We start from the raw sequence: 19482 nt of genomic DNA on the forward strand, positions 1-19482 counted from the left end.
ACTTTTGTCTGTTATTTTCCGTTTTTGGATCGACATTGTTCAAAGCGAATATCAGCAATGTAAAACTGTTATAGCTTTTTGCTGAAAGCTCCTGTATCATAAGAAGGTGGAAATTATTACTTAATCCACAAAATTTGATAAATTTCACCTCATTTAAAAGTATAAGGCAATTTTAATCTATTCTGAAGACTTCTAGCCTGTTATTATAATAAAAGCCTGCATGATATTATCACCAAGTCCTGATGATCAGGATACACACAATGTTTACTAGACACGTTTCACTTTTAAACATAAGCATAACTTACTGGGTACACAATAGAAAACAAATTATTTGAAATTTTCCGCCGTCTCGCCGAAGTAGAATTGTCTTACATGTATTGAATTAAAACCCACACAACCAAACATTACCTTAACACAGAAATAATATGACAGGGACATTTTATGAGATGGTTAAAGGAGTGCCATATAAATACCTACACCACGTGATGTGTCATAACAGAATTTTATACAACGTCATTTTTGCAATTAATTAATTTGAAAAACACAAAGTAGAATATTGTCTAGAATTTCATTTTATAAGGTGTTTCGAAGTAAATTAACAAAACATAAAGTTTATCTCGTATAAATGTACAGAAGATATAATTTATATTAAATTGTGAGAGGATAAATGAGAAACTTTTATGTGAACGAAACGATGGTTAATGTCATGCTCAATTTTACTGTAAAATTAGGCTGAATAAGTTATATTTTTCAAAATATTGACTTTTATTATGGTGATTTAACCAATAAAAGTTAATGAAAAATGTTGAGGGTAGAATGTAAAAACTATCTAAATTATAAAACATACTGCCCTTTCTTTTTTAACAATTGAACGCTACCGATATATTACGAACACTTTTTTAGTACCATTTACATTTAAATGGATAATATACAGGAACTGACCGAATTTTAAAGAAATTATTGTTGAGAAACAGATACCTGTGGATAGAGATAATCCGTTTAAATTTATGTCAGATTTTACGAAGTCGGTGCACATTTTATATATACTGTTACGAGCGTATTCGCGGGACCAACTTAAAAGCTTGCATTATCCACAACAATGCACTCAGAATTGATATCTATTTCCTAAATATATCACTATTCACTAGCACTAGTAAGAAACTAGTTGAGGCCCAGTTTGTTGATAGAAGAAGTTACCTGTAAGCATCAGACAGACTAACAAAGCCAAACAAAAAGATGTGAATTTATACGAGTTCCGATTGGAAATTTCTTGAACATCTAAAGACGTTTTCTTTCCTTTTATCAACGGAAATAGTTGTTGTTGGTTTGTCAATGTGACCTCCGATTTTTACGTTGAATGATTCTGGACTCCAATCATCAGATGTTTTGTTGTATGTATCTAAATATAGGCCTATTTAAATATTTATGTTATTACGTTATTATAAACAATTCCGTTTAGTTATTTATAGTTATGTTTTGTTGTTGCTGCTATTTTTTAAATAAAATTCACGTTATTGAAATGTAAATTTTTTTAAGTTAAAATATGCCTGTCAGATGTCTTTTACTTCTTTCTTATCTTTCTTTTTCATCCTGTCTTTCAGGTTTTTTCCAAAATATTTCTGTTCTTTGCTATTCTGGAATTCAATTACTCCTTGAAAACACACCACACAATATACACCTTTTCATTTTCTCCTCATATTTTTGTTATTGGACGTAAATCAAATTATTACATTTATATATTAATCAACAAATTATTTTAACATTTTTTTAAATACACTCGTTTACACGACATGGTACATTTAAGCGATTGGTCAGCTTTTGATGTCTCCCTACGAGAGATAAGGTCGAGTAAACAAAACGATTACCACGTTACACATTTTTAGTAATTCACCTCAGTCAGCTTCACTTGACGTCTTTCTTGAGTTTGAGTCGAAGATTGAGATTATGTATCGTCTTTGAATACAGGCCTTAATCCATAACAAAGGTGATATTTTGGTCAAATTTTAACCAGAGACAAGTATAGATTACATAAATGTACTTATATGATTAGAAATCAATTGTGTTTTTTAAATACCATCAATTGCAGCGTCTATGTCAATGTTCATGTTGTATTTGAAAGCGATACGTTAATGGTATACAAAAGATTGTTTGGACTATTTGTTTAACCCGTTTCACACCAATGCTAGTCAGGATAAACGCTTGTGTACTGCATTAACCTTTTTTAGCGCAGCTGCAATAAAATCATTTTACCTATATTTGCAGCTGATGGAATTGTTTGTTACAAAACCTCCAGTTGTATAACTATGTTTACTTTTGGCTTAAAGAGCAGCTGGGGAACTAAAGAACATAAAATGAAATTAACATTAAACTGTTATTGTAATACAATCATTGTCGTATTTTTTAATCTAGTTGCGGTTTTCTGTCAAGCGACTTAAGTGCAGGAGGTATCTGTAATTGGAGATGATTTCAAAGGTAAGTCACAGTATACTTTTTGTCACCAAGCACTTTAAAATGTAGATCAAACGCAAATCTAAAGGACGCCCAATACGACCAAATTGAAAAAATAGTGCAAGGCTTTTGATTCAGCTTTTTTCTCGGATTGTAGTTGTGTGGTACAACCATCCCCAAAACATCGGTTTTTAGCGACGCAATCCTAATATTCAATTCCATACAAGCTACAGATGGTTGCCATGGAACATTTTAGTGTAACATATCTTTTCACGCGGCGTAAAATCTCCAAGTAAAGGTATGTATTTCCTCATATGGGAATGTGTTCAGTGTATAGTTCAATTGTATCATAGCTGGGGACCTTTCTGTTGAAAATGTGGCAGGGTTAAATCGCATACATATACACGCCACAGTGCGTTAACTGGAGTGCAGGTATCAGTTACCGGCACTCCAGAGCATGCCCATTGATTGGTTCATTTTGTTTGCTGTTTACAGATTGTGACGACAGAGACAGGGAAAGCGACAAGAAATATCATATTTAGATGATTGTTTTGGTTACTTTTTCTGGGATTTCATATTGTGACAACAGGGAGCGTGTTTTTATTTTTGACTTATGATACAAAAGAGAAAGAACACCAAAACACTCGTACAAATCAGATAGCCTCACCTTTCGATGCTCTTTCTATTACTAAGACAATATTTTGTCATGCAGTCATAGGTTATGACGACAAATACTGACACCTGTCAAAAGTCAAATCTGCTAAGCAGGCAACACTTTCTTAATAGCATTGGCCGAGAAACACTCTGTATGAAAGATGAAATACATGTATTACAAACAAACTGTTTAATATTTTAACATTTTTATTTAGAAAATAATTGCCAGTCTTAACTGACACACATACTAAATAAAGGACATTTGTTGTCCAGGGAAAACTTTATAAATCTTCAATACAACAAACAGACAGACCAAGTGCGTCAAAAATAAACCTCTAACAGCTTATAACAAACTTGAAATTAACAACAACCAAATGTCAACACCAAACACTTGTGTAAAACCTCAACTTTATTATCAGTCCTATAATTTAAATAAGGTTATTATACTATTTGAATTTAAAAAAAAGAGTGAAAATGCAAAGAAAGGAAAAGAATGTGTTGAACAATATATAGAGTCGCCGAAAATAGGTGACAACTTACTTCCTTGTATAAAATCAAATAAGTGTAAATGATAAAATAATGAAATAATGAGGTAAAATTATATGGTATTTTGGCAACTGAGCCCACGATATAAATTTATCAACATAAAAAGTACTAAAGGTCAAATAAAATGGTCAATTTTGACAATGCATGTCGTGATACTTACACCAGTGTCAGATTTCATATAGAAACAACCAAGATGTATTTCTACCTACACAATGTAATACTATTATCTAATCACTTTTCTACAAAACAAAGCATTCATGTGTCCATCTTCCAGTATTACCTTTTCCACATTTCATTAAAAAAAAATTGAGTATTTTTTTTTATTTCAAATAAACTGTATATTAATATAAACTATCCTTTTTTTGTAAGCTATGGCAAAGATATAAAGTCATCATTATTAGTACGGAAACTATTCTTGTAGATATAAAAAGATATTTTTTGAAAAGTGTAATGTTTAAATTATGACAAAAGCCGTTCCTTTTTAAGGAAAAATGATGAATATTCTAAACAATCATCTGGAGATAACGTAACATAAACAACAAAGGTACACCATACGTTTTGTGACCTTTGGGGAAAAATCTATTTTCTATTTTAATCATAATTTACAACAAATGACACTGAAACGCTTAAACAATTAAAGATTTTTAAAAATTATATTTCTGATGGCAAAATCTGCAGATTGTCGTTGCAGAATCTAAACCTAAAAAAAAAAATACTAAAAGAAATCGGAATTTACAATAAAAACACAGTTTTCAGGAATTCACTGGGATGGCAAATGCACAATGCAGACATTCATTCAAGTTACATTTACGCATGCGCAATAGATCTAGATCCATCGGAATTTCTTTGGCAAGTTCAAGCAAATTAGAAAATGGCTTATCTCGTGTCGACCTCAGTCTTTAAACATGTTATTGATGATTTTATAGAGTAAAAGTGAAGCTAAAGCAATGGTTGTCTGTTTCCTTTGGATCTAAGGCGCTCTTACATCATTGGAACTGGAATGCACAATATTCGATAGTTTATTGGTATGTCACAACCTCGTGAAAATAAATATCTACATGTCACTCCCGGAACAGAGAACGCCATTTTGTATTAACGCTAACTTCCGGAGAGAAATCGTCACATATGTGACGTCACTACAAAATAACAACATTGATTTTCACATAAAGTAAATTTTGAGATTACTAGATCTATGGCTTTGGAAGATACATCTTTAAGTTTGAAACTACTACTCAAAAGAACAAAGACTCAACTGACATCGACATATCATTGTAACAGTTTACCTTTCCTTCTAAAAGTTCCTTCTGATATTCATACCTGAATTTAAATTTCAAACTTTGAATCTGGTAAAAACAGTCAATGTTAGCAAACTTTCTCTCACTGAATTTAATTACATTTATATCAACATTGTTGTTTTGAGCTCATATAGAAATATGAGAATCTGGGTATCTACAATATTAAGTCTATCGGCTTAAATATATTTTGTTACCTGAAGAAAACCTTTTAGAAGACAAAGTTTAGGATAAATGTTTAAACGACTTAAGTCTAACAATCTAATATTTATACAAGGATAATGTTACATAATGATACATTATACAAAATGATTACTTTTGGCGCAAATGTAGGCGCCAGACGCTATTCCGCAAAGACTTGGAATCGTTTTTCTAACCACGTCATTTACTACATTATATTTTTCTAATCTTCACAATTATACTTTGTCTGGCAAATCATTGCGGTCAGTGTTTTGGCCAATTGTTCTGTCTAAATCTTCTTCACATAGGAAATATCTAATGCATATATAATAATTCTTGTTTCTCAAAGAAAATTACTGGCTTGACACCAGAGAGAAAAATGTGTCTGCCCAGTGTAGAATATAACTATAGAATAACACTTGTAATTCGTCACGTAAGAAATCAAAGCTAAGAGAGAGATAGAATTGTAAAGAACGCGGAACATTTTTGTGTGATAATTGTTACAAGAAATACCAGACTTGTGGAACAAGAAGAAAAAAGATAAACAATCCTTAGACTGTGTACTAGTAAATCAACATCGTGCAATTATATTGGTGTGGTTGGCTTTTTACAGTCTGTGAATTTGATAAATGTGTTTGAACTATACCAGAAGACAATATGTTCAAAACTATTCCATTTCAGTGAAAAAAACAACAATCCATCAAAATTGAATACAAAATACGGATTAGTACACAATTGAAAATGATAATGTTTATAAAGTTGGTTGAATAGGACTGCTTTATGACATCCACCAATAACGCAATTATGATGTATTTAAACTTCAACAAAAAATAGTGCAAAATGTTACAAAACAACAAGTCAATTTTACGTATTACATTTTTGTAACAAGAATATAAAAATGTCCTCATTGTATAATCACGGATATAAAATGTAGATAGATTTACTTGAGTGCATTGACATTATAATATTGCACGGTTAGAGTTTTTGGTAATGCACAATGATATATATAAAGTAACTGAATGTTAAACCGTGTACTATCTTACAATAACACAAGAGAGTATTGATCTTTCTGAAGTACATTCTCAAAGAAAAAACTTTTTACTTTATTGTAGCATGTTTGAATGCATTTAGCGAAGTTTCCTTGGTGTAGTTTGGTTTACTGACGTCTCGTATGACGTCGTAATGACGTGGTAACAGTTGTTTCTTAGCACCGTGCATATACGTGTTCAAAATTTTTATAGAATAATGCTTGCCATTTATTTATGACAATAATTAACGTTGGTGATAATAATGCTTGCCATTTATTTATGACAATAATTAACGTTGTTGTAAATTATCCTAAATCCATTAAACAAATTAACTACGGTTATAATATGTGATAATTTATAAACGCTAGACAGTCCAAGCTTTCCTTTGGAAAAAAGTTTTAAATTATCACATTTTTCTATCACTAAAACGATGGTTCCAAATACTTTACAATCTACTATACAAAGTATATACTATACATAGCATGTTAAAATTTATTATATATTTACAACTTATTCAAAGCTTAAGGATATTTTTTTCTGCCGATTTTTGTTGTTTATACACACAGACCTAAAGTATGTCATTCACTACATAAACTACTTGTTCTGAAAATATCTATCATTTTTTATTAAAATGTAGAATCTAATAAAGGAATTGGGAATAAATTACAACATTCAATGTTCAATATTTATACAAGATAATTTTACCTAAATGTATCATATAAACTAGATTCTACACATAAATACGTTGTTTAACGTCTTATACAATTCGTAAGTTAATGTCACATGTACAATCATTGTCACGTGACTGGACAAGAAAACGTAAAGTTTGAAACATTATGGCTTTTTTTGTACCTTCATGCCCGTACATATAACTAACCTTCTATCATTAGCCGTTTTAATGCTTCTTCCCAATTAAATCATTTTGAAACAATTTGACTTGATAAAACAGTATGACACAAAATATTCTTTTAACCATATCTTCTTTTTAATAATTACCAAGGAATGAATAAATAAAGCATATATTTATCTTACATTTTATAGTTGTACATAGAAATAAAATATTCGTTGGATTATTGCGCAAAAGGACAAACTTGTTATTGTTTAAAAAAGGAACTTTTTATGACATGATGAAAACAAAACACAGAACATATATATGACAAACCCTGTTTAACCCAATCTTAATGTGACCCGTTTATATTCGATTTTTCTCCGATTGCAGTGCATGTTATATGAAAATGAAAAACCAAAGTAAATAAAATAAGAGCGAAAAAAGACATTACAATTATCGTTTTAATAATATTATCAGTTCATTTATTATATATAGAGAAGGAAAACTTATCATATTTAAATCGTATTTATAGAAATATATATTCATTTGCCTATCAGAATTGTTTGTTATCTAACAATTCAAAATCTGTTTTTATTTACAAACAATAAATAAACTGTTTACTATGTACATTAAATCCAGCTGAAAATGTAAAGAACCAAAAGTATCAGAAAAGCAGACAACATTTACTATTTTCTAAGATAGTTCTACTTCCGATTGATAAAAAACACCAATGAAAATCTACATAATTTTCTTTAGTCAAAATTTATATATATTATAACATATAATTTTCGTAACTTCTTATATTTTACTTTTGATATTGACGTACGGTTTTATTTTTATGCTATTTTCTTCAAATATCTAATATATATAACAAAATAATGTAGCTGAAGTAGCAATAATTTTACTTCAATGCTCATCACAAAATATATTCACAGTGTGACATCACTCACTAGCACAACCAATTAAAATTCATATAAATGTCACATGATTATTGTACATTGTATTTCACATAAGCGTCCATCTGTGCGTTATATTTCATTTATTATCTACAACCTCTCGAAGTTCTCTGATAACTCTAAATTTCCCGCCATTTCCAATACATACAGAAGTTGACAGACGACATATTGTTTGTAGTTTGAAGCGACCATATATGCGTGCAAATATCAAGCACGTTCACTTATTATATAGCACAATAGTTTTAAATTAAAACAGACAACGTTCTAAGAAGAACGCCGAAAAGCACGAACGAATTAGTTTCCTTCCAAATTATCTCAAATATATTTAATGATAATATTCTTTTAGATCAATATTGATTCTCTTTGTTACTTCCTCTTTTGGAATAATCTATTTTTAGCTCTGTTTTAGCTCACGTGATCCAAATTGTCCTTCCTGGGGTCATAACCCATGTTTTTTCTACACAAGAACATGTTTATTTCCCTAAACGACGGGCGTTCACTTTCCTGTCGATTCCAGCATTCACACATTAGGTCATAAATTTCTTTAGGGCAATTAGGTGGGTGGGAAAGGACCACATGTTCGTTATCATTTCTATAATAATGACCGGCATTAGAGATCACTTCCTCATCCGTGAGGCCTTCGAAGGGTTGTTCACGTGCAAACGTTAAAATCTCCCACAATGTCACAGCGAACGACCACACGCGTCACTCTTCGTGGTAAATTTACCCTGCAAGAAATATCGAAATATTGAATGTTTGTAATGTGTAATTTTTGATAAAAGAAGCAGACAATTTGGTATTCCTCATCTATAATGTTACCTTCAGGCCGAACATTTCGGGGATTTCATTAACTAACGACTGTTTGGGGGATACGTGGCCACTGTAAGTGCTGTTCCGCATTAGGTAAAATTCAAAAGTGATTGCGCTTTTACACTCTGGAGTATGTATAGGGGTGCTGTAACAGGATCTAAAATTATGTCAAACATGTCAAACCGAAGGTAACAATTTAGGAATTGCCTTTTTAGTATACATGATAAATGAATGACTGATTAATCAAACATGGTAGGAATAAAATGAAATGAGTACACAATTTATCTGGGTAAATATTTTGTTAAAAGAAATAAAAAAAAAGAAATCCAATCATTCAGTAGTCACCATGCCTATTTATAAAATACAAGGGTTACATACATTTACTATTTCATTTGCAGAAAAACAATATATTAAAACTGTATGCCTCGTGTTATATTTTTAGAGAGGTCAATTTTATAAATAACACATGCGAGAGAATATTAGAGAAAAAGACACATTCATGAAATTAACAATGTTTTCCATAGAAAAAAAACGGAGCTGCATTTTTGCACATACCAGCAAGATCGACTCCCAACCCATCCATCTGATGGGGAGCACAGCTCGGCCCTCGATTCGGTCTGTAGTTGTCCGAACTGTACAGACTGCGACTCATACCGAAGTCCGATATTTTGATGGTACAGTATGGACCCACCAAACAATTCCTGGTGGCAAGGTCCCGGTGCACCATGTTCAGGGATTCAAGATATTTCATACCGGAAGCTATTTGTGTTGCCATGTAAACAAGACATCCATAACTGAAAAAAAGACAACAACAATGATACATTTAGTATTATACATGCTGAACATCTTAAATAGACTGTGTCCAGCTTCCATCTTAGGATTATATACATGTATTATTAATATTGAAGATGTCATAATAAAAATTATTCAGACAACAGTATAGGGCCTGGTCGTACTGCATGAATACAACACTTGTAACAGCAGGCTAACATATTATATCACAGAATTTTAGCATTAAACACGTTTATAACTTCATCAGTTTAACAAAAATAATTATGCAATACTTAATCTGATCCGATATTCTTCCAGCAGTATCGATTAATCTAAATATATTTTGGTTCCGTTTTTAAAAGTTTAAAACACCTGACTTTCTGGTCCGGGTTTTAAGAATACATAAACCTTTCCTTATTGCAGAATAAAATACATCAGTTAAGTCGTTTGATGAAATAAAAATTTAGCTTTTATGAAAAAAAAAACAACATACTGATTGATGTAAGACATAAAAGGGGTTCAATCTTCCTAGAATATGCTGATGTAAGAGAGAGAATAAAGCCTAGAATATGCTGATGTAAGAGAGAGAATGAAGCTGGAATCAGTCTACCTAGAATATGCTGATGTAAGAGAGAGAACAAAGCTGGAATCAGTCTACCTAGAATATGTTGATGTAAGAGAGAGAATGAAGCAAGCTGGAATCAGTCTACCTAGAATATGTTGATGTAAGAGAGGGAATGAAGCTGGAATCAATCTTCCTAGAATATGCTGATGTAAGAGAGAGAATAAAGCTGGAATCAAAAATCTACCTTGAATATGTTGATGTAAGAGAGAGAATAAAGCTGGAATCAGTCTACCTAGAATATGTTGATGTAAGAGAGAGAATAAAGCTGGACTCAGTCTACCTAGAATATGTTGATGTAAGAGAGAGAATGAAGCTGGAATCAGTTTACCTAGAATATGTTGATGTAAGAGAGGGAATGAAGCAGGAATCAGTCTACCTAGAATATGTTAATATAAGAGAGAGAATGAAGCTGGAATCAGACTTCCTAGAATATGCTGATGTAAGAGAGAGAATAAAGCTGGAATCAGTCTACCTAGAATATGCTGATGTAAGAGAGGGAATAAAGCTGGAATCAGTCTACCTAGAATATGCTGATGTAAGAGAGAGAATAAAGCTAGAATCAGTCTACCTAGAATATGCTGATGTAAGAGAGAGAATAAAGCTAGAATCAGTCTACCTAGAATATGCTGATGTAAGAGAGAGAATAAAGCTGGAATCAGTCTACCTAGAATATGCTGATGTAAGAGAGAGAATGAAGCTGGAATCAGTCTACCTAGAATATGCTGATGTAAGAGAGGGAATGAAGCTGGAATCAGTCTACCTAGAATATGCTGATGTCAGAGAGAGAACAAAGCTGGAATCAGTCTACCTAGAATATGTTGATGTAAGAGAGAGAACAAAGCTGGAATCAGTCTACCTAGAATATGCTGATGTAAGAGGTAGAATAAAGCTGGAATCAGTCTACCTAGAATATGCTGATGTAAGAGACAAAATGAAGCTGGAATCAGTCTACCTAGAATATGCTGATGTCAGAGAGAGAACAAAGCTGGAATCAGTCTACCTAGAATATGCTGATGTAAGAGGTAGAATAAAGCTGGAATCAGTCTACCTAGAATATGCTGATGTAAGAGACAAAATGAAGCTGGAATCAGTCTACCTAGAATATGCTGATGTAAGAGAGAGAATGAAGCTGGAATCAGTCTACCTAGAATATGCTGATGTAAGAGAGAGAATAAAGCTGGAATCAGTCTCGTCTGCTACATCAGACGTCATAAACAGATTATCCATTTAAAAATAGCTTATAAAACAAGAAGACTGCAACATAATAACATTTATATTGAATGTAATGGAAAAAGACTGATATTACAAAACAATTATTATAGCGTGAATGTCTCACTTTGTTGATCACCAGACGTATCTAACATGTCGGCTGCTGCTTTATACGACTATAAATTGATGAATTAACTAAATAGAATTGGCGGACACGAGTTGATGAACTAATACATCAATATCTCACCTCAATATTTTGGTATTTGGCGTTTGTATGTGAGTTTCTAGTGGTCAAGTAAGAATTGGTTCAGATCACCGTATTTCATATACTTTACAATCATACACATGGGTTCCTCCGTCGTGCAGACCCCTAAAACTCGAACAATATTTGGGTCCTTCAGCATCGACATGACTTTCATCTCCCGGTGGAAATCCGACCTACAATAACAAATCAATATTTTCGTATTAAATGTGTGTCTAGATTTAAACAGTAATCAAACCGAGCAAAACTGTGATATCAATTTTGAAACAACGGTACACTATAAGTGGAATGCTGCGCATAAATCTGCATTTAGAAATGATGTTATCGCTAAGCTACCGCAATTTAATGAAATTTTGTCCAAAATAAACACTGATAATATTACTAATGATAATATTGATCAAATGGTTGATTCTTTTTCTGCGCTTATTCAAAATACTGCTGATCCATATTTTAAGCATTATTCAAATTGTAATGTTTATAGCAATTGTAACAAAGAATGGTATGATAATGAATGCAGAGTTTCGCGACAAGAGTATCAACAGGCTCTCAGTTCCTTTAATCTTAATAAAACGCAATCGAACAGGGGTTTACTATGTAATGCTAAATGCAAGTATAAATCATTGATAAGAGAAAAGAAAAGGGCATTTAAGGTATTAGCACCCTAATGCATTACCTCCGCTTTGAAGAGTATTCAAATAGGCTAGAATTACTGTTAACTACATTGAAAATGAAGGCCATGGGTTCAATCCCCAGAAGGGTCAACTTTTTTTTTCTTTCTTTTTTTCTTTTAACATTATTTATGTATCTCTCATGTCCCATATGGAAAGAAAAAAGTGTTTAATTTTGAATTTTTAATTTATATAGGTATTTATTGGCTAAATTATGCTAAATCTAGTAATAAATATGGTACCTTATTTTTTCAAAGTGTAATATAATCAAAACTAGACGGTAAAAGTATTTCATATTTTACAAGATCAACCAATATACTTTTTTTAAAATTTAGGGAAACTTTGAAAACAGGCACTCATTTGGGTAAATTTTAAAAAAATTTTGAATTAGGCTCCCTAAGTAGAAAAATGGTCAGACATGTGGTAAAAATGGGTGGGGTAGGGTAACATTTTTATACAGATTTCATAAATTTTAAGTAGAAACCATAATTTTGCTTATGTGGATTGTTAGCTGAATGGTACTATTTGTTTCTTACCAAAAATTCATGGGAAAACATTTTTCATTAGAATGTTATTGCAGATTATTTAAAGGTTCCTCATTTCTAAAAAAGGGCCCTCATAACATCCTAGCTTGAGTTCAGAAAAGTGGCCATAACTTGATTTCCGTACGGTAAACTTTGTTTAAATTTTGCATACAGGTATACTTTAAGGTATACATCTGACCTATGATGTCAATTCTTTAGTTCCTGATAGTGCCCATTAGGGTCCTAATACCTTAAGTTACGTAAGTCTCAAGAATTAAGTGATTTACGACATAAGAAACCCCGGGACTTCTGGAAACATTTTAAACAAAATAAAAAGGATAATACAAGCAATATTACGCCAGCAGAATTTCATGAGTACTTTTCAAATATGTTTAACGATTTACATGCGACACAGATTGAAGAAATCGATAACTTTGTAAATAATAATGATTTTAACGTAAATAATCCCACGTTTGAGTCTTTGAATATCCCAATTACCACAGAAGAAGTTCGTGAAGCAATAAGTCGTATGAATCGTAATAAATCCTCATGTCCTGTTGATAATTTACTTAATGAGTATTTTATAGAAACTGCAGACATACTTGCAGGACATCTAACCGACTGTTTTAATAAGATATTTGATTCAGGTCTTTTTCCTAAAGCCTGGTCATATGGTTATATCGTCCCAATTTATAAAAAGGGGGACAAAAATGCTCCCAATAACTACAGAGGAATAACACTTAATAGCAACTTCGGAAAATTGTTTACTAGTGTTTTAACAAAGCGTGTTGAAAATTGGTCAAGTCAATTTAACATATCTTCGGATGCTCAGTTCGGTTTTCGTCACGGTGCAAGTACAGTCGACGCTATTTTCGTTTTAAATTCGTTAATTGAATATTTTTTATCACAAAAGTTACGCCTTTATTGCGCTTTTATAGACCTAAAGAAGGCCTTTGATTCTGTATACAGGAATGCTTTATGGTTTAAGCTCTGTAAGGTTGGTTTGGATGGAAAAATACTTAGAATATTCAAAGCAATGTACGCTACTGTGAAGTCATGTATAAAACATTGTAACACTTTTACAGAATTTTTCGATATTTCGCTGGGTTTGAAACAGGGCCTAAATAATTCGCCAATTTTATTTTCTCTGTTTTTAGAGGATATTGAACTTTTTCTACAAGAAAATATTGATAGTGGTATTTCATTATTCGATTTGTGTTTAATTATTTTGCTTTTTGCAGACGATATGGCTATTCTTGCTAAAACTCCTATGGATTTACAAAACAGTTTAAATAAATTATATGAATATTGTATGAAATGGGGATTAGAGGTGAATACAAATAAAACCAAAATAATGGTTTTTAGGAAAAGAGGGCCTTTAAAAGATAATGAAAACTGGTATTATAATGATATTCTATTAGAAATTGCTGACAATTTCAACTATCTAGGCGTAGTTTTTAATTACAATGGGTCTTTTACACTTAATAATCAATACGTAATTGGTAAAGGTTTAAAGGCAATGTCTGTTTTATTAAAGAACATCAATAAATATGAGTTAACCCCTAGCATTGCGTTGCAACTTTTTGACTCTTTTGTCGGTTCAGTGCTCAGCTATTCTAGTGCTGTTTGGGGATTTTCTAAATCAAAGGATATAGAGCGATTACATCTTAAATTCTGTAAATCTATATTAGGAGTGAAACAAAGTACTTGTACTGCAGCAATCTATAGCGAATTAGGTCGTTATCCATTATTTATTAAACGATATGTGCAAATAATTACATACTGGCTTAAAATAATTAATAGCGATAATATCATTTTGAAAACTGCTATGTACGCTTCGTTTGAATTACATGAAAACAACAATCAATGTTGGGCTTCTAAAGTACATGGAATATTAAATGAGTACGGGTTTTCTGATGTTTGGAACAATCATTTCAATACGAAGCCAAATATTTTGTTAAACTTTTTAAACAAAGGGTGATTGACTGCTTTTTGCAAAAACTTTCTAGCGATATTTCAAACAGTCCATTGTTAAGTAATATATATGTACATTTGCATAACTCATTTGAAATGGCAAACTACCTGAAAATTCTCCATAACAGAACTTATAGAAATTGCATAGCAAGATTAAGATTATCGTCACATAAACTTCGGATTGAAACAGGTAGATATGGTGCTAATAGATTACCCCGAGAGGAACGCATATGTCAGCTTTGCGGTAGTAATGAAATAGAAGATGAATTCCATTTTATATTTGTTTGTAATAGTTACTCTAATATACGTTCTCTTTACATTAAGCAATACTACTACAGAAGACCAAGTATGTTCAAATTGATTGAATTATTAAGTACTGAAAAGAAGTCTGAATTAATAGGTTTAGGTAAATATTTGTATTATGCTACAAAACATCGAATTGAACTACTAAATGCTCTGTAAATCAATGTATAAATTTGTCTCGTTGTATTTAAAAGTGATATTGTTTATTTCTTGAAATTACTTGATAATGTGTCTAGTATGAAACATTGTTAAATGGAATCTTATCACAGCATTTGATTAAGTTTAAAATCCATTTTTTTATATCTTTAAGAATGCAAACGCTTTATAATAGATAAGCTCACTTTAGCACTAAATGGTGTTAACGTTCATTCTCCAAAAATATGTAAATTGAAAATTTGTCCTACAACTTTGTTCATGTACCATGATATTGTGTTTGATTGTATTATATAAATGTGTGTAATATGACTATGTACTGAATGTATACGTCAATAAATTATCTATCTATCTATCTATCTTTAAATATAGAATCGCTTAATCGAAGCAAGCGTTGTTTATATGACATTAATATACATACAAACGTATACACCAGTAAGTTTTGTCCCTTTGATTAAAAATTGGTATAACAAAAACAAAATGTAATATATTATGTAGAACGAGAAAAAGAATATGAAAGAGAGAGTTTCACATCGAGGAGATTGTTTATTAAGAGAATCAGTATAGGGGGAATGTTCAGAAGAAATAAACCTTCCATGAGTGGACAAAAATAATGAAATATATCACGCGGACATTTTAAATACAATGTTTTACGTTCCTAAAATGGGTGTACATTTTATATGTTTATTTAGAGTGGTCGTTTTATGAACGGTCAAACGTTTAAGGTATTATGTTCCCAATATGGGGAGCTCGTTTTATACGTGTTAAAGGTATTACGATCCAAATATGGATGGACAGTTTATGAGAGGCCATTTTAGGGATTAAATGGTCATGGTGCGAGAAGTCCTTAATACAAAAATTGTATAAAACCAGACAGTTATCTCCGATAACTACTGTTGTTGTATATTCCTTTTTATTTACGGGATGTGAATTATATTATATCCCTGTAATTAGTAACAGGCGATATTTTTAAGTAGCTGATATCAAACCATAATTCACACGTACACTATAATAATGTACATGTATATCGATATATCAAGTGAGACAGTTAAATACAGCAGCTTTCAGAAACATAAAAACTAAATGGACAAAATCCTGAAAACTTACTTTCGACTAGACAGGAAAGTCTTATTGATGGGAGATCTTTTTTCCTTTTAAGAAAAATATTTCCGTAAATCCTCAAATTTATAACACAGCCTTGACAGAAACATTTAAAGTTTCCCATAAAAAATAAGGTTGTAGCAGATAAAAGAAATATTTATCCACCGATGATTTGACCAAAATAAAAGAAAGAAAACTTGGTCAAATGAATTAAAACAAATCCATTTGCCATTTTTCATATCAAACATTTCAACAAGTATGTTCACAAGAAAACACCGAACCCTTAAGTCAAATATAGCAACTTGATCAGATTGTCGTCTGCTACATTTAAAATTTACAATCTTGTCTATGTCACGGTTAGATCAGCTTTAACTGTCCTCTGTCAAGCATCGCAGTGTCTGCTGCTCGTTTTAATATACATGTACATGTACATGGAATCATTTACAAACGACTGTTTCCCGCTTTGTGACGTTTTTGCAGAAACAATAGCGTGTGTGATTCAAGAAAAAAGGGTCAGTTCGAATAGAAGATGAAATAAAGATGGGTAAGATTTAAAACCGGAAGTACAGCAAGAGTGTTAGTAAAGTTTCAGTACTTTGCACACCTGGCTCGGTCGTCTGCTGTCTTTCTTAAGATCTTCACGGACACCAGTACCGGGCCCGATTTTCGTCTTGTCATCATATACTCTCCACCAAACGAGTCCTGCAGACCAAATGCCTCGCATAGGTGTACCTGAAAATAGTTACAAAATATGGGAAAAATCAAAAACAATAACATTGCAAACAAGAACAAAGTTTATGTTTTATATAAAATAAACAACATTTCATGATTATGTTGGGTTGCCTGTATGTTTATATTTGGGGATGTCATGCAAGATACACATTTAAGTGAACACGAATCCTAGACAAAGACCTAACCAGAGAAATAATACTAAATTGAACTATTAAATGAATTTGATATAAGTCATGTGATTAAAAAAAACACACTGTTTGACATTTCTCTCACTTGCTTTTTTTGTTTTATTGAATTACAACTAACTTTGTATTTTAGTGTCTAATATTATTGTAAAGTTATTTCCACGATTGAGAACTTTCTGTGAGTTGTAGATATACAGTTGCATACTACAAGTATATACATGTAATAGGACATGTTTTAAATGTATTGATCATTCAGGCTTTACTGTACAGTCATTAGATAACAAATTATATGCCTACCTCGCCAAACTCCCCTTCACCAAGAACTTCTACAAATCGAAGATTCCTCCGTGGAAATTCGACAAGGGTACAGTCTACGCTGCTAACCAGGATGTCCGAGTTAGGTACAGCATAAACATTATTTCCGCTGACGCCCTGAAGGCTTGGAATGTTGGGTACACAAGAATTGATGACGTCAGACGCAGCATATAAAGCATCATAAGTTGGGGGTTTGTCCAGAGCATTCATACTGGTATTTTGTGGCTTGGCTTTAAATGTGGAATGTTGTGATGTCGTCACTGGCGTCACTGGTGACGTCACAGGAGGTAAAGCTACAATTAAAGGTGGTTTGAAGTCGTCAAGTTCCTCGTAGTAGAACGAATTGACATTTACTGGCAATACGGCTGTGCGGAAACAGAAAAGAAAGCGAAATGCAAATAAAAGTGTAAAAAGCAAAATAAAACTGTGCAATGAATGAACGCAGAGAAACGAAGCAATAAGCATGAAATTTTCGTGCTGATACAGAACAAAATGGGTGACAACTATAGAAATACAAAGCGGCGATTAATATTTAAAAAAATCTACAAACCAAGTGGTTTTTATTCGTGCACAACAAAAACAAAGATGAAAGGTGATATGCTAGTTCTAAATGAAGTAAGATATATTTATAATGTACTGTATAATAATCACATCCAACTGATACAATGACAATACAAAAAATTAACTTTTACATTTTAGAAAGCAAGTATGGACCTGAATAAATCTTTATATCAATATACATTTAAGTTGTTAGCTTTAATATAAAATTTATATACATATGTTACAAAGAATACTTAGGCCACAATATAATAAATTGGGTCAACTTTAAGTTCATGTAACATATTATAAGGAGTGCATGCTTTCAGAAAAGGAAATATAATAAATATGAATAAATTTGTAAAAGCAATTTGCGGACAGTTTAATCACAATAAAAAGCGGATTTATGGCATACACTATTAGTTACCTTTCCCGTTGATTTCTTTGACGTGATCATCATCTTCTGTGGCCACGCCATTATACACGTTGCCGTTGGAAACCTTTCCGTTGACGTTATTCTGGAAATTGTTTAAGTTTATATTCAACACGGTATCCGATACGGGTTTTAGACTCTGCCTATTCAAACGCTGACGTCGTTTATGACGCACAATCACAAAGATGACGATTATTGTTAGTATGACAATAAGCGCTGCAAGCGCCCCGATGATAATGTACAGGTTAAAGTTCATTAGTACGTATTTACAAAAATAAATTGGCCAGGCGCGGCGCAGCGGGGTGTTTGAACAACAGTTGATATTGAAAACTGTTTTGGATAAAATTATAAATACGCCTAAAATTTAAAAAGACTGCCACTTTTTTTTATAAACTAAGCGTTATAGATAAATTCTAATGGATCTTTTCAGAAATTTCATATAGATCTGTGTGTTATTTATTGTTTATGCGAACTTTTTTATCAAATTGAATGGAATTATTTTGATCTTCACCCGTTCATTTACTATAACCCTTTGATGGGCATAATCACTTTAAACAAAATGCAAAACTTCAAAAAAATATAAATCTCTGTACTGTTTTAACTGCTGTATTGCATAGAAAAGAAAATGCTAGGAAACAAGTAATGTTTTCAGTTAAAATGTTCAAATTGAAAACTCTGATTTAAAAAAAGCTGTTCACCATCTATTACATATAATTTGTGTTTGACTTTCTGGAGAGGAAAGGTAAGTTAATAAATATGTTTGTTTTCATGTCTACTTTCTTTTTAATCCTATGTATTTTTGTGAAAAAAATGTCCACGATATTATAAGACGAGCGTCTAAACTAATAGCTGTTCTCTTGTGCATCGCACGAATGTAAACAATCAAAGGGCTGCATGCTCTGTGGTATTTTCTGATCTTTCCTGTATAAGTTTTTTTTTATATACAA

The 19482-nt window shown here is 31.9% G+C and overlaps 1 pseudogene; it reads right to left on the bottom strand.

Moving 5' to 3' along the window:
• Nucleotides 1-7834: 7834 nt before the first annotated feature.
• On the bottom strand, nt 7835-18791 carry LOC132735811 (discoidin domain-containing receptor 2-like; annotated as a pseudogene).
• Nucleotides 18792-19482: the final 691 nt, after the last annotated feature.

This window comes from Ruditapes philippinarum, unplaced genomic scaffold (genome assembly GCF_026571515.1).
Source record: "Ruditapes philippinarum isolate M1 unplaced genomic scaffold, ASM2657151v2 ctg5956_1_1_1_1, whole genome shotgun sequence".
Lineage (NCBI taxonomy): Eukaryota > Metazoa > Mollusca > Bivalvia > Venerida > Veneridae > Ruditapes > Ruditapes philippinarum.